General features: G+C 33.3%; 1 pseudogene; it reads right to left on the reverse strand.

Annotated features, from left to right (window-relative positions):
* Positions 1-6,512: 6,512 nt before the first annotated feature.
* On the reverse strand, positions 6,513-12,634 carry LOC100409806 (ras-related protein Rab-9A-like; annotated as a pseudogene).
* Between the last annotated feature and the right edge of the window lie 534 nt (positions 12,635-13,168).

A 13,168-nucleotide genomic window follows, 5' to 3' on the forward strand; every position in this document is an offset into this window, starting at 1 on the left:
AGAACATCAAGGTTAAATTCTGCTTTATGATATACATTTTTACCATTTCCTAGTAATATTTGCTAAAGGAATCTTTTATTTTTTTACCCTTACTGATTTTACTGCATCTACTACTATTGATATCCTACTATCAAAGAATTCACATAAAAGATAACTCATATATATATATATATATATATATATATATATGTATATGTTGACAAGTTTCTTATTCCTTGACAGATTGTGTAAGGCCTTCATGTGTTTGAAAAAAAAGTTAATACTACTGAATTAAGTGAAGTAGTTATGGAAACGTAGGGACGCATAAAGTGAATTTCATGATTTAGAAGGAAAAAAGTAATCTATGTCTAAAATATCACTGCTGTAATTTTTGGAATTAAAAATAATCCTCTGCCTCATACACGCTTCGCTGTGCTTAATGCATGAATCATTTAAAAGGTTTATAACAAGCTTCCTAAATTCTGCATGCCAAAGTTCAGATAAATTCAAATGTGACATGAACAGAAACAATCAGCTATACATAAAATGTTTTATATATTTATACCTCTAAAATGGATCTACATGGATATACAAAAGTCTGCAGAGAAGAAAAATTGTATAAATATATATATTGAGATTTACAGGTTTTAATCCACTGAAATTTGGAAAGTTCTAGTGTACACCTATGCTTTTATTACTGCCTCCAAACATCAGGAGCACCAAGTAATTCTGTCTTTTGGCTATGGCCTTCATTTCACAATACACAGAAGTTGATGCTTTAGTCTGGAGTCAGCTAGAAAAGACTACTTCTGATATACAGATAGAGCTTAGGCTGGTTCTTCATTTGAAGATACCTCATAAATAATCTCTCTTCTTTTTCTGTTAGACTCAGCACTTCATAAATTAGCTCACTAAAGATTATTTGCAGTGATTGCTTCTCAAAGGTAGTCAACAAGCTCCTCAGCATCTTCACAATGCTACAGTAGCCACTTTGTAATTGCTCCCTACCAAAACCAACACAACCATTTCAAAATAAACATCATGTCCATCTTAAGCTGCAATAGCTCCAATTATTTGCACTTAAGATTCATGGCATCTATCTCTCTTGTTTTTTCTTTAGTAATATTCTGGATAGGTTTTCTCATTTAGTAAGCTTGTCACCTAAAAATAAGATCTGCTTTACAATACTCAGTATTGGGTGAATCCAAACCTCCATGCAGACAAATACTCCTATATCATAGCCTCTTGAGTAATTTGATCTGATCCTCATTTTTCCACAACCATATCTAAATTTTATCATTATTGGCAACTGTTCTACCTCTGGTATCTTAAATCCAAAAATCTTACTATCTAAGTACAATTATGCATCCTATTCTTACTATTTTATCTCTATTCTCCTCTAGTTACTAACCTCATTAAATCTTATTCAGTTTATTGGGCTTTTCAACTTCTAATCTATCTATCAGTATCAACCAATCTTTACTGATATCTTTCTTTGTTTATATTCCGTAGACTATCACATTTATAATAACTTGATATTTCAAAACTTTGTTTACTCATTGTCAATGTCAAATACGGCAACACTCAACTTTAAAGTAACATAACTAACCAAAATATTAACTATAACTTCAGGATTCTTACCAAGACTGGAGAAGATAACAATCATACATTATTAATTTTTAGTTTTAAACTGCACTGCTCTCTTGGCCTTGCTATAGAACGCATAATTCCTAGTCAGCACTCACTCACATTTTGTTCAGCAACTTTTATGACCTTGTGCACTCTCTTAAACATAAGTAATTTCCCTTCAAGATGATAATTACATGTTCCTTCAAGATACATATGAGCATAAACACATCTTAAAGGATTTAAATGTCTGCCTCTGGCTTTCTAAAAGATTTTAACACTATTGTGAAACTATGCAAATAATTTTTTTGTAGATTACTTAAATGCTGCCACTTCTGTCAGGAGAACTAAGTTCAATTTTTACTGAATATTACAATATTAGATAGCCCAATTATAAATAATCTAAATATTTCTGAGCACTAAAATAAAAATATTTCATATGTATTAATCACTTTCAGTCAATAAATTATGAAATTACTTTAAATAATTTGGCTTCAGTGGCTTAACATTTTTAAAGGAGTCAGAACCATCAAAAGAAGAACTTATTAATCACATATATTTAGAGTTGATTTTAAAATTTTTTAGTAGGATTCATAAAGAAGCTTGGATTGGAAATTTGACAAAATTAAATATATTAAGGGTTGAGTTAAAGTTCATCTAGAAGTGAACAATTAAGTTAAATTTTTGATAGATCAGTATCAGTTCCCATTGATGTGTCCACTCTTTTTTCATTCATCACATTAACAAATATTATAGCAAGAAATGTAATAGCTAGATCAGGAAACAAGCTACATTTAGTGTAGCTGTGCTTGTTTGTAGCAGACACAATGAAAATACTGAAAAGGCACACTTCACTGATGATCTTTTTAAAATATATTTTTTTACTTTGACTAAACAAATAATAACTGCATGGGGCATAATACGACATTTTAACATGTGTATATTGTGGAATTTTTAAGAGAGTAAAATAGTAGTTATTAAAGGCTGGGAGGTAATGGAGAGATGTTTGTCAAAGGTTAGAAAGATTCATTTCAACTGGAGAAAGAAGTGTTTGAAATCTGCATAGTATGGTGACTATAGTTAATGACATAATGTATACCTGTCAGGATTTGATTTCTACATTGGTAACAACTCCTTTTTGTAGTTCTTGAATTAAGCCCTTTAATTCTTGTTAGTTACAACATCTAGAATACAAATGTTTATGCATTCTACCCCAGACTTTCATCTGGGGTACAGGACTGTCTTCTCCCCTTATTATTTCTTGAGTCCAGAAAGTCAAACCTAAAAAAATATGGACACTACAATATCTCCTGTTAATTAATTTCAAAATTAATTAATCTATAAAATTAAAATTACTGTTCACAAACCATAACAAATCTGAATAATTTAACAATTTTGAAGGTAGAATTTCTGTCTACACTATTGATTTATGAAGAAATTTAACTAAATAAATGTTAAGCGTAATATTAATTGATAACTTTTGAGAGTGACTAATCTACTCCTGTAACCAAGTCAATTAAATCTAATGGTTATTAACACTGGTTTGTATAACTGTGTTAACACAGCAAGTCAAAACTGAACAAATTGAAAATGAGTTTTAACAGTAAGTTAGACTATTTGCCATTTTGTGCTAAAGAATTTTTGGGAAGTATAGAATTTATAAAGTGATAGGAGAACATGGCATTTGCTATAATATGTTACTATTACTTAGTTTTGGGGTACAGGACTTTCATTATATATGGAGAAGAAATTTTCTGTAATAGTGATTATAATTTCTTGAGGCTTATCAACTATTAATTACTGTACTAAGTTCACACACATGCTCTTAATTGTACGTCACACAAATATTCTTAGGTAGCTCATATCTATAATTCAAACAAATTTATGCTCAAAGCATTTATGTAATTTGACAAAAGTTACACTCCAAGCAAAATGAGCACTAATATGTAGCCTTAGACTTGTGCTAATAAATTATTATAGTTTTTTCTACTATGTTAACTAGTTTCTACATAGCTATATGTACAATATTCATTTGTATGCATAATAAAATGTATAATATTCATTTTCACAAAAAAATAGATTTCACCTGCTAAAACTCCCTCCTGTGAGAACTATAACTTTTACTTCTTTTAAGTGAATATGCAAAATCTGGAAGAAAAGAAAGATGTACAATACTGGGATTGGTGGTCAAGCCACAGTGTTAAAGACTGAGGAGTTGAATACTGTAAGGCAGAAGGGGACGCATAAGATTATGCACATTAAAGGGAGAAAGACTTGTAGTAAGTTGTTTTATTTTGCTGAATATTTTGATTCAGAAACCAATCTTGCAGTTTGGATTACCAGATGTGAAAGTATGAATGCAATATTTAAAGCTGTAGCTGTTATTGGTTGTCAAGTTTGAGTATCTGTAAAGATATATTATTTTAGAAATCTCATTTATTGATCTATAACTTTTAGAAAACATTGTTGCTAAAAACAATGCCGAGTAATCTTTTAAACAAATGTATAACTTCCAGTCTTATTGGGACAATAAGTATATTGACCAGCTACTGTTACAAAATTCTATACAACATTGCATAGAATAATATCCTCCTAAAGTTGCCTCCATCGTAATTCCATATATCTGTAAATATATTAACTTTTACAGCAAAAGGACCTTGGTCTAGGGGATTAGGTTAAGCATCCTGAGATGTGGTTACTGACCTGGGTTATTCAGATAGGACTAATGTAATAATGAAAGTTCATATAAGAGGCCAGCAAGAAGGTCAAAGTCAGAAAAGGAGAAGTAACAACGGATGCAAAGATTGTAGGTATACAAGGAAGTGACCACTTGCCACGTAATGCAGGAAGCCTCTGGAAACCAGAAAAAGACAGAAAAAATTCAATTTCTCCTAGAGTTTCCAAAAGAAACTCAGACCTCTTGGCACCTTGATTTGAAAACTTCTGACTTCGGAATGTATAAGACAATAATTTGTATTTTTTAAAGCCACCCGGTTTGTGGTAATTTGTTACAGAATCAATAGGAAACTAATAAAAATGCCAAATGGTTTTCTAACCCTATAAATAACCTCCAATTTCTTGCAGTCAGTAAGAATACTGCTCAAATCTTATTATGCAGTTCTGCCAGGACTTGCCTTTTGACAGAGCAATGAAGTCCACATGATGGCAAGAGTCGAAGTCTTGGAAAGTAGTAAGCTGTGGTTAGCCCTTGTTGTCAGGATTCTCTGAGTCTCTTTTCTGCCTGTTCTTGGTATTTGGTCATTGTAAAACTTGTCTGGTTTAGTTATCTTCAAGTTACAAGACTGAGTCTGTTCCTTCTAAACAGTCTTTAGTCTTGGTTAAGATACCACACAAATGGAAGGTCAAAACAATATTTTGGTAAAGTGTTAAAAAGTTCTAACCTTTATTTTTTCAGAGCAGTATTCAAAAAGTATAAATGGTGTTTTGATATTATACTTAATAACATCTCAGTCTTGTCCTGTAAGCTATCTCTCCTCTCCTTGGAGTTCCTGAGAAATGGGAATCAATTAATGCTTTATTAAAAATGAGTGTAACACCCATACCCAAATGTCATATCCTAGGATGAACATCAATGATTAAGACCAAAAATTTAAAAAAGGCTTCCCAGATTTTTAAGGCCTATATTCAATGTACACTTATAACTACATTCTCAGCAGTCACCTAGAGAAAGTAAAAGACACAAAGGATTGTAATAGATTACTTAGAGTCTATTTTCTCTAAAAATACAATGTGGCAACAAAACAAAGGATAGGATAAAAAAAGATAAAGGATAGTGTACCTGGTCTACCTTGGAGAACCAGTTCTGTCGTAATTTAGTGATTTTGCATGTCAGAGAGACATATAAATTAATAAATACTATATAAATTTATGCTTGATAATAGTAGCAGCCTAGCCAACTAGTCACATGTCCAAATTAATGTTCTTGAACTTTGAATTATTATCAGATTCACACGTTTTCCTTCTTTTGGCAAAAGACAAAACAGGCGAGCAATGACAAACCTTCAGGAAATAAAGACCTGGATAACTTTCTCTCTATGATATATACCAATTGATATGTCAATTGTTAAACAGAGGAAAATGTTATATTGAATATAATGATCAACTGAGAATTTTACATAATACCTATTGTTTTAGACCATTCTTACATTGCTATAAAGAAATGCTAAGACTGGGCAATTTATTAAAAAAAGAAGTTTAACTGGCTTTCAGTTCTGTGGGCTGTACAGAAAACATGGAGACATCTGCTTCTGGGGAGGCCTCAGGAAGCTTATATTCATGGCAAAAAGTAAGGAAAACCAGCAACGAGAGAGAGAGGGAAGAAGTGCCACACACTTTTTTTTTCCACAAATACATTAGATTTTAATATTTAATATCTAATACTATTGCTTTTGGATATATTTTCCCTGAACCAAGAGCACAATGCTAATTGCATAAAAACATACATATATAAAAAGTAGTGCTCCATTTTCCTGGGAAAATATCCAAGCATAATTTTTAGAATAGTCAAGTTTCTTGTTTTAATTATAATTAAAATCCTGATCATCTCATTTATTAGCTCTGTGACTTACATATTTAAGTTAAGGAAATGTTATTAAACAATTGTTGCAATTTATAAATGTAAAGTGCTATTATGCAGTAAATAGACTTTTCTGTGAGTGGATGTGTTCTTCTCTCACCAACTATTAAGCAGCAATACACATTAGTTTAATTTTAGTAGTAGATGATACTCTGCTGCAAATGCTAATTCTCTTATCCACCTCCATGTTGATTTTGTGTATGCCTGTGAGTCATTTAAAATGTATCAACAATATCTTTAACAATCAACATTAAGATGAGCTAAGCTTGGGCTTTCAGTGAAGATTGATTGACCAATGTTTTCGATTAAGTTAGACCATCACCATCTGAATCAAGTGATCTGACCTATCCCCAGTAGCAAGAACTCTTGGAACCACCTTCTCAAAATGCTGCTGTCACATTCATGGCATCTTTTGTGTTTGTTTAAAGGTAAGGATAGTTGATGCTGTTCCTGTACCAGGCTTGGTCTTCTTCTACAGATACCTGCTGTTCGCTATGTCACTCTTGGTACCCAAAATCACAAAAGGAAAGCTTTTGGGCTCTTTCACATTGGTGCAATACATAAATTCTTCCTTCCAGTTACTCAAGTTCTGGAAGCTTTGGAATTGTCAACACTAAAAGTAAGCAGGCAGCAGTCAGAACCTGTAAAATTGCATCCTCAGGCTTCGGGATCACTCCTGACCTGCTGTGTCCAACATCTACATGGAGCCAAAATATCCACCCACTTCCAAATCTTTACTTAAAAATTCCACATCTATGGTATGGAAGAGCTGGATATCAAACTTATTAGTTACATATTTGTTTATAAGAGAACTCTTCCCGGCCGGGCGCGGTGGCTCATGCCTGTAATCCCAGCACTTTGGGAGTCCGAGGCAGGGGGATCACGAGGTCAAGAAATTGAGACCATCCAGGTCAACATGGTGAAACCCCGTCTCTACTAAAAATACAAAAAATTAGCTGGGCATGGTGGCGCATGCCTGTAATCCCAGCTACTCAGGAGGCTGAGGCAGGAGAATTGCCTGAGCCCAGGAGGCGGAGGTTGCGGTGAGCCGAGATTGCGCCATTGCACTCCAGCCTGGGTAACAAGAGCGAAACTCCGTCTCAAAAAAAAAAAAAAGAGAGAGAACTCTTCCCAACTCCACATATTCAAAGAGAATTACTTTAAAAGTGATGATTTTCCTGTATTGTTAATTTCAAGAGCTTTCACTTTAGAATTCTTAATTGTTCAATTTAATCATCATTATCCCCTAGTATAGTTGAGAAGATTTACTAAAGGACAGGGAGAAAGTATTTCATCACTTTCTCATTATAGGAGTGCAAGAAATTTATCATGGCTACGCAGAGCTCTGGGTTGGCCCATCTGGGTGCAATGAGAACAGAGAGAGGGTTGGGACCTGCAAAGCAGGAGGCAGAAGTAGTAGAGCTGCCAGACTCTGGCTCCAGCTGCTGCCATTCATTTCTATGGAGGAAGTAACATGGCCATTGGCCTGGGCAGGCTGTCACACACTTTTAAACAACCAGATCTTGCAAGTACTTAAGAACTATGGGGAGATAGTCCCAAGGGGATGATGCTAAAGCATTCATAAGAAACCCATCCACATGAGCTAATCACCTCCTACCAGGCCCTACTTCCAACACTGGGAATTACAATTCAACATGAGATTTGGACAGGGACACATGTCCAAACTATATTACCTACTATGGGTATATTAATTATAAAAAAATAAAATTACACCACATTCTTGGATAAAGAAAATGGAAGATGTTACATTATAAAAATATTTCAACATCTATTTGAAAAGCAGAAATGGAATAGAAAATAGATACTTTGCTGTTTTGATTAATAGTTCTGTAATAATTCAAAATAAGGTAAAATGATTCCTCCAGTTTTGTTCTTTTTGCTTAGGATAGCTTCAGCTATTATGGGCCTCTTGCAGTTTCATATGAATTTTAGGACTTTAATAAAAATTCTGTGAAGAATGTCATTGGTGTTTTGATGGGAATTGCATTAAATCTGTAGATGACTTTGGGTGGTATGGACATTTTAACAATATTGATCCTTGTAATCCATGAACATGGAATATCTTTCTTATTTTTGGTGTCCTATTCAATTTTCTTCATCACTGTTTTATAGTTTTCATTAAAAAAATCTTTCACTTTTTTAGTTAGGTTAATTCTCAGATATTTAATTATATGTGTGGCTATTGTAAATAGGATTACTTTTTAAGTTTCATTTTCATATTGTTCATTGTTGGCATATAGAAATGCTACTGATGTTTGTATGTTGATTTTGTAACCTAAAACATTACTAAATTTTTTTGGTCAATTGTCAATTCTACTCATTTTCTTCTGGAGTTTTTAGATTCTTTCAAATAGAAGATAATATCATCAGCAACCAAAGATAACTGGACTTCTTCTTTTCCAATTTGGATGTCCTCTGTATCTTTTTCTTGTCTGACTGCTCTAGGTAACAATTCCAGTACTATGTTAAATAGCAGTGGTAAAAAATAGACATCCTTTTCATATTCCACATCTTAGAGCAAAGGTTTTCAGTGTTTCCCCATATAGTATAATACTAGCTGTGGATGAGTCATATATGGCTTTTATTTGTTGAAATGTTCCTTATATACACAGTTCTTTTTAAAGGCTTTTATCCTGAAGGGATGTCAAATTTTATCAGATGCTCTTTCAGCATTAAGTAAAATTATTATATAGCTGTCCTTTTCATTCCGTTGATATCATGTATTACATTCATTGGTTTTCATATGTTGAACCATCATTGCATCCCATGAATAAATCTCACTTGGTTATGATGAATGATCTTTTAAATATATTGTTGAATTTTGTTTGCTGGTATTTTGTTGAGGATTTTTACATCAATATTCATCAGAGATATTGCCTTATAATTTTGTTTCTTTGATGTGTCTTTGCCTGGTTTTAGTATCAGGGTAATACTGCCCTCATAGAATGATTTTGGAAATATTATCTCCTCCTCTATTTTATAGAATAGTTTGAGTAGGATTGGTATTAGTTTTTCTTTAAATGTTGAATAAAATTTAGCATCTCAGAATTGGATCCCAGTTTTTTTTACTGTAGATATTTTATTATGGTTTTAATCTCATTACTTGTCACTGGCAGGCATTGGATTTCTTTGTGGCTCTTGTACAAGATTTCTTCTTGGTAGTTGTATGTGCCTAGGAATTTGTTCATTTCCTCTATATTTTCTAATTTATTGACATATAGTTGGTCATATTAGACACTAATGGCCCATTGAATTTCTGTGGTATCAGTTGTAATGCTTTTTTTTTATCTCTGATTTTATTTATTTGGATATTTTCCTCATTTTTCTCAGTGGTCTGGCTAAAGGTTTTCAGTCTTGTTTTAAATTTAAAAATCAACTTATTGTTTTTTTATTTTCTTTTTATTTATTTTTTATTTTATTTTATTTTTTAATGACTTTAGCAGCCACCTACCACTTATACTTGAAATCTAAGATATATCTCTGACCACACCATCTCCAACACCATTCAGTTTGTTTCCTTGATTTTCTGTATTGCTTTATCTATTTTAATTTTACTCTTTTTCTGCTATGATGTTTATCATTTATTTTTTTCTATTAATTTTGGTTTGATTTGCTCAGACTTTTCTAGCACTTTAAGATGCATCATTAGGTTGAGTTTTTAAATCTTTTTTGATGTAGGCACTTATAGCTTAATCCTCCCTTTTAGTACTTGTTTCTCTGCATCCCATAGGTTTTGTTATGTTGTTTCAATTACTATTTGTTTCAAGTAATTTTTAAATTACTTGAAAATTTAAATTTCTGGATTTCTTCATTAGCTTCCTTGTCATTCAAGGGTGTATATTGTTTAATGTCCATGTGTTCATATAGCTTCCAAACTTTTTCTTTTTATTGATTTCTAGTTTTATTTTATTGCTGTCAGAGAAGATGCTTGAAATGATTAAAATTATTTTTTAATGTTTTCAGACTTCTTTTGTTACTTAATATATGGTCTATCCTTAAAAATGATCCATGCAGTGAGGAGAAGAATGTGTATTTGGTGTCCTTGAATGAAGTATTCTATAAATATCTGTTAGGTCCATTTGATCTATAGTGCAGACTAAGTCCGATATTTCTTCGTTGATTTTCTTTCTGAAAGATCTGTTCAAAGCTGCAAGTGGGGTGCTAAAGTCTTTAACTATTATTGTAGTTTTATCTCTAATAATATTTGCTTAATAAATCTGGTTGTTCTAGTAGTGGGTGTATATATATTTCAAATTGTCATAACCTCTTGCTGAACTGACACTTTTCTTCTTATAGCTTTTGTCTTGAAATCTACTTTTTCTGATATCGGTATAGCTACTCCTGCTCTTCTTTGGTTCCCATTTGCATAAAATATCTTTTGCCATTCGTTTATTTCTAGTCTTTGTCTTTATAGGTGAAGTGTGTGTCTTGTAAGCAACAGGTCATTGGGTTTTGCTTTTTCATCCATTCAGCTAGTCCACGTATTTTGATTGCAGTTTAGTCTATTTACATTCAGTGTTGCCTTTTATTAGTAAGGACTTACTCCTACAATTTTGTTACTTATTTTATATTTGCTTTGTTATCTTTTCTTCCCTCTTTCTTTCCTTCCTGTCTTTCTTTTAGAGAAGATGATTTTAGAAAAGGTTCTTTTGGTTTGAGGTTGCTGTGAGGCTTGTAAACACTATCTTATAAACCATTATTTTAGGGTGATAGCAACTTAACAACTTCATATTGTTTGCCTAAACAAACCAACAATAAGCAAAAATAAAACAAGCATAAACAGACAAGCATAAATAAACCAACAAACAATCAAAAAGAAAAACAAGCAACAAATAAACAAAAAGAAAATGAATAAAATCTATATCTACCTTAACTTTGTCCATCAGCTTTTTACTTTTTTGCTGTTTTTTATTTATACCTAATTGAATTATGTATGTTTTGAAAATTTATTGTAGTTATTTTTTATTGTTTTGTTGCTAAGTTCATTCTACTTAAAAGAGTTGTGTATTTACTATTATCAATGAGTTTGTACCTTCAGATGATTTGTTATTGCTCATTAGCATACTTGAAGTACTCATTTTAGCATTTTCTGCAGGGCAGTCTGGTATTGGTAAAATCTCTCAGCTTTCGTTGTCTGGGAAAGTCTGTATTTGACCTTTATGTTTAAAGGATACTTTTGCTGGGTGTACTATTTTAGTGTAAACATTTGTTTCCCACAGTACTTTATATATGTCTTGCCACCCTCTTCTTAACTGTAATGTTTCTACTGAATAGTCTGCTGTAAGACATTGGAACTCCATTGCATGTCATTTGTTTCTTTTCTTTTGCTGCTTTTAGGATCCTTTGTTTATCTTTGACGTTTGAAAGTTTGATTATTTGACTACCTTGAGGTAGTCTTCTTTGGGTTAAATCTCTTGGTGTTCTATAAACTTCTTATGCTTGGATATTGATATCCTCCTCTAGATTTAGAAAGTTTTCTTATTGTCTCTATGAATAAATTTTCTACCTCTATCTCTTTCTCTTCCTTCTCTTTAAGTTCAATTACTTAAATCTGTCTTTGTGTGGCTATTTTCTATATTTTGTAGGCATGCTTTATTGTATTTTATTTCTTTTCTTTTTGTCTCTTCTGGTTGTGTATTTTCTAACAGTCTATTTTCAAGCTCACTAATTCTTCTGGTTGATCAATCTTCTATTAAAAGACTCTGATGCATTCCTCTGTATGCCAATTGCAGTTTCCACCTCTAACATTTATGCTTGATTCTTTTTAATTCTTTCAGTATCTTTGTTATATTTATAAGACAAAATTCTGAATTCTTTCTCTGTGTTATATTGAATTTGAGTTTCCTCAAAACAGCTATTTTGAATTCTGTATGAAAAGTCATATTTCTTTTTCTTCAGGATAGGTGCCTGGTGCCTTAATTAATTCATTTGGTGAGGTTATATTTTCCTGTTTGGTGCTGATGATAGTAGATGTTCTTCAATGCCTAGGCATTGAAGAGCCAGGTATTTATTGTAGTCTTTACTGCCTGGGCTTATTTGTCACCATCTTTCTTGGGAAGAGTTTTCAGATATTTGAAAAAGTTGGGTGTTATGATATAGGCGATATCATACATACAGAGTTCTCAAACATACAGAGTTCCTATGTCTGTTCTGAGCTACCTAAAGCTGGGGGTGAAGTGACACAAACAACACTGTGGCCACCAGCACTGTGACTGCACTGGGTCAGACCTGAAGCCAAAACAGCACTGGGTCTCGCCCAAGTCCTGCTGTAATTACTTCCTGGCTACTGCCAGAGGGTCTTGGCCCCGGAGCTCTGCAGTAAGCCTGTGGCAAAGCCAGCTTGGCCTGTGTTCTTCCCTTCAGTGCAATGCGTTGCCCTAGGTCTTGGGTGGGTCCAGAGGTGCCATCCATTTAGGAATCAGGGACTAGCATCAAAAACCTTAGAAGTCTACCTAGTGTTTTATTGTATTATGGCTCAGCTGGCAATCAAACAACAAAACATAGTCCTTTCATTCTTCCCTCCTCTTTCCAAAGGCAGAGGAGACTCACCTTGTAGCTATTATCACCCCAGGCCAGGAGTACTTCAAGACTACTACTGATGTCTCCTTAATGCTCAAGAGCTCTTCAATCAGTTTGTGGTGAATGCTTCATAGACTGGGCCTTGCCCTTCTAGGTTCTGGACTACCCTCAGTTCTAGCATAGATCCAGAAATGCCATCCAAGAGCCAAGTCCTGGAATCAGGGACCCCAAGAGCCCTCTTAGTGCTCTACCCACCTGTGGCCAAGGTGGTATCTAAGGTGTAAGACAAAGTCCCCTTTACTTCTCCATCTACTTTTCTTCAGTAAAAAGTGTCTTGCCCTGCTGATACCATGGCTGGGAATGTGCTGGGTGTCACCTGAAGCCAGCAGGTCTCAGAGTCTCATATAAGGCTGTTAACATAGGACT

Source organism: Callithrix jacchus, chromosome 2, assembly GCF_049354715.1.
Source record: "Callithrix jacchus isolate 240 chromosome 2, calJac240_pri, whole genome shotgun sequence".
Taxonomy (NCBI): domain Eukaryota; kingdom Metazoa; phylum Chordata; class Mammalia; order Primates; family Cebidae; genus Callithrix; species Callithrix jacchus.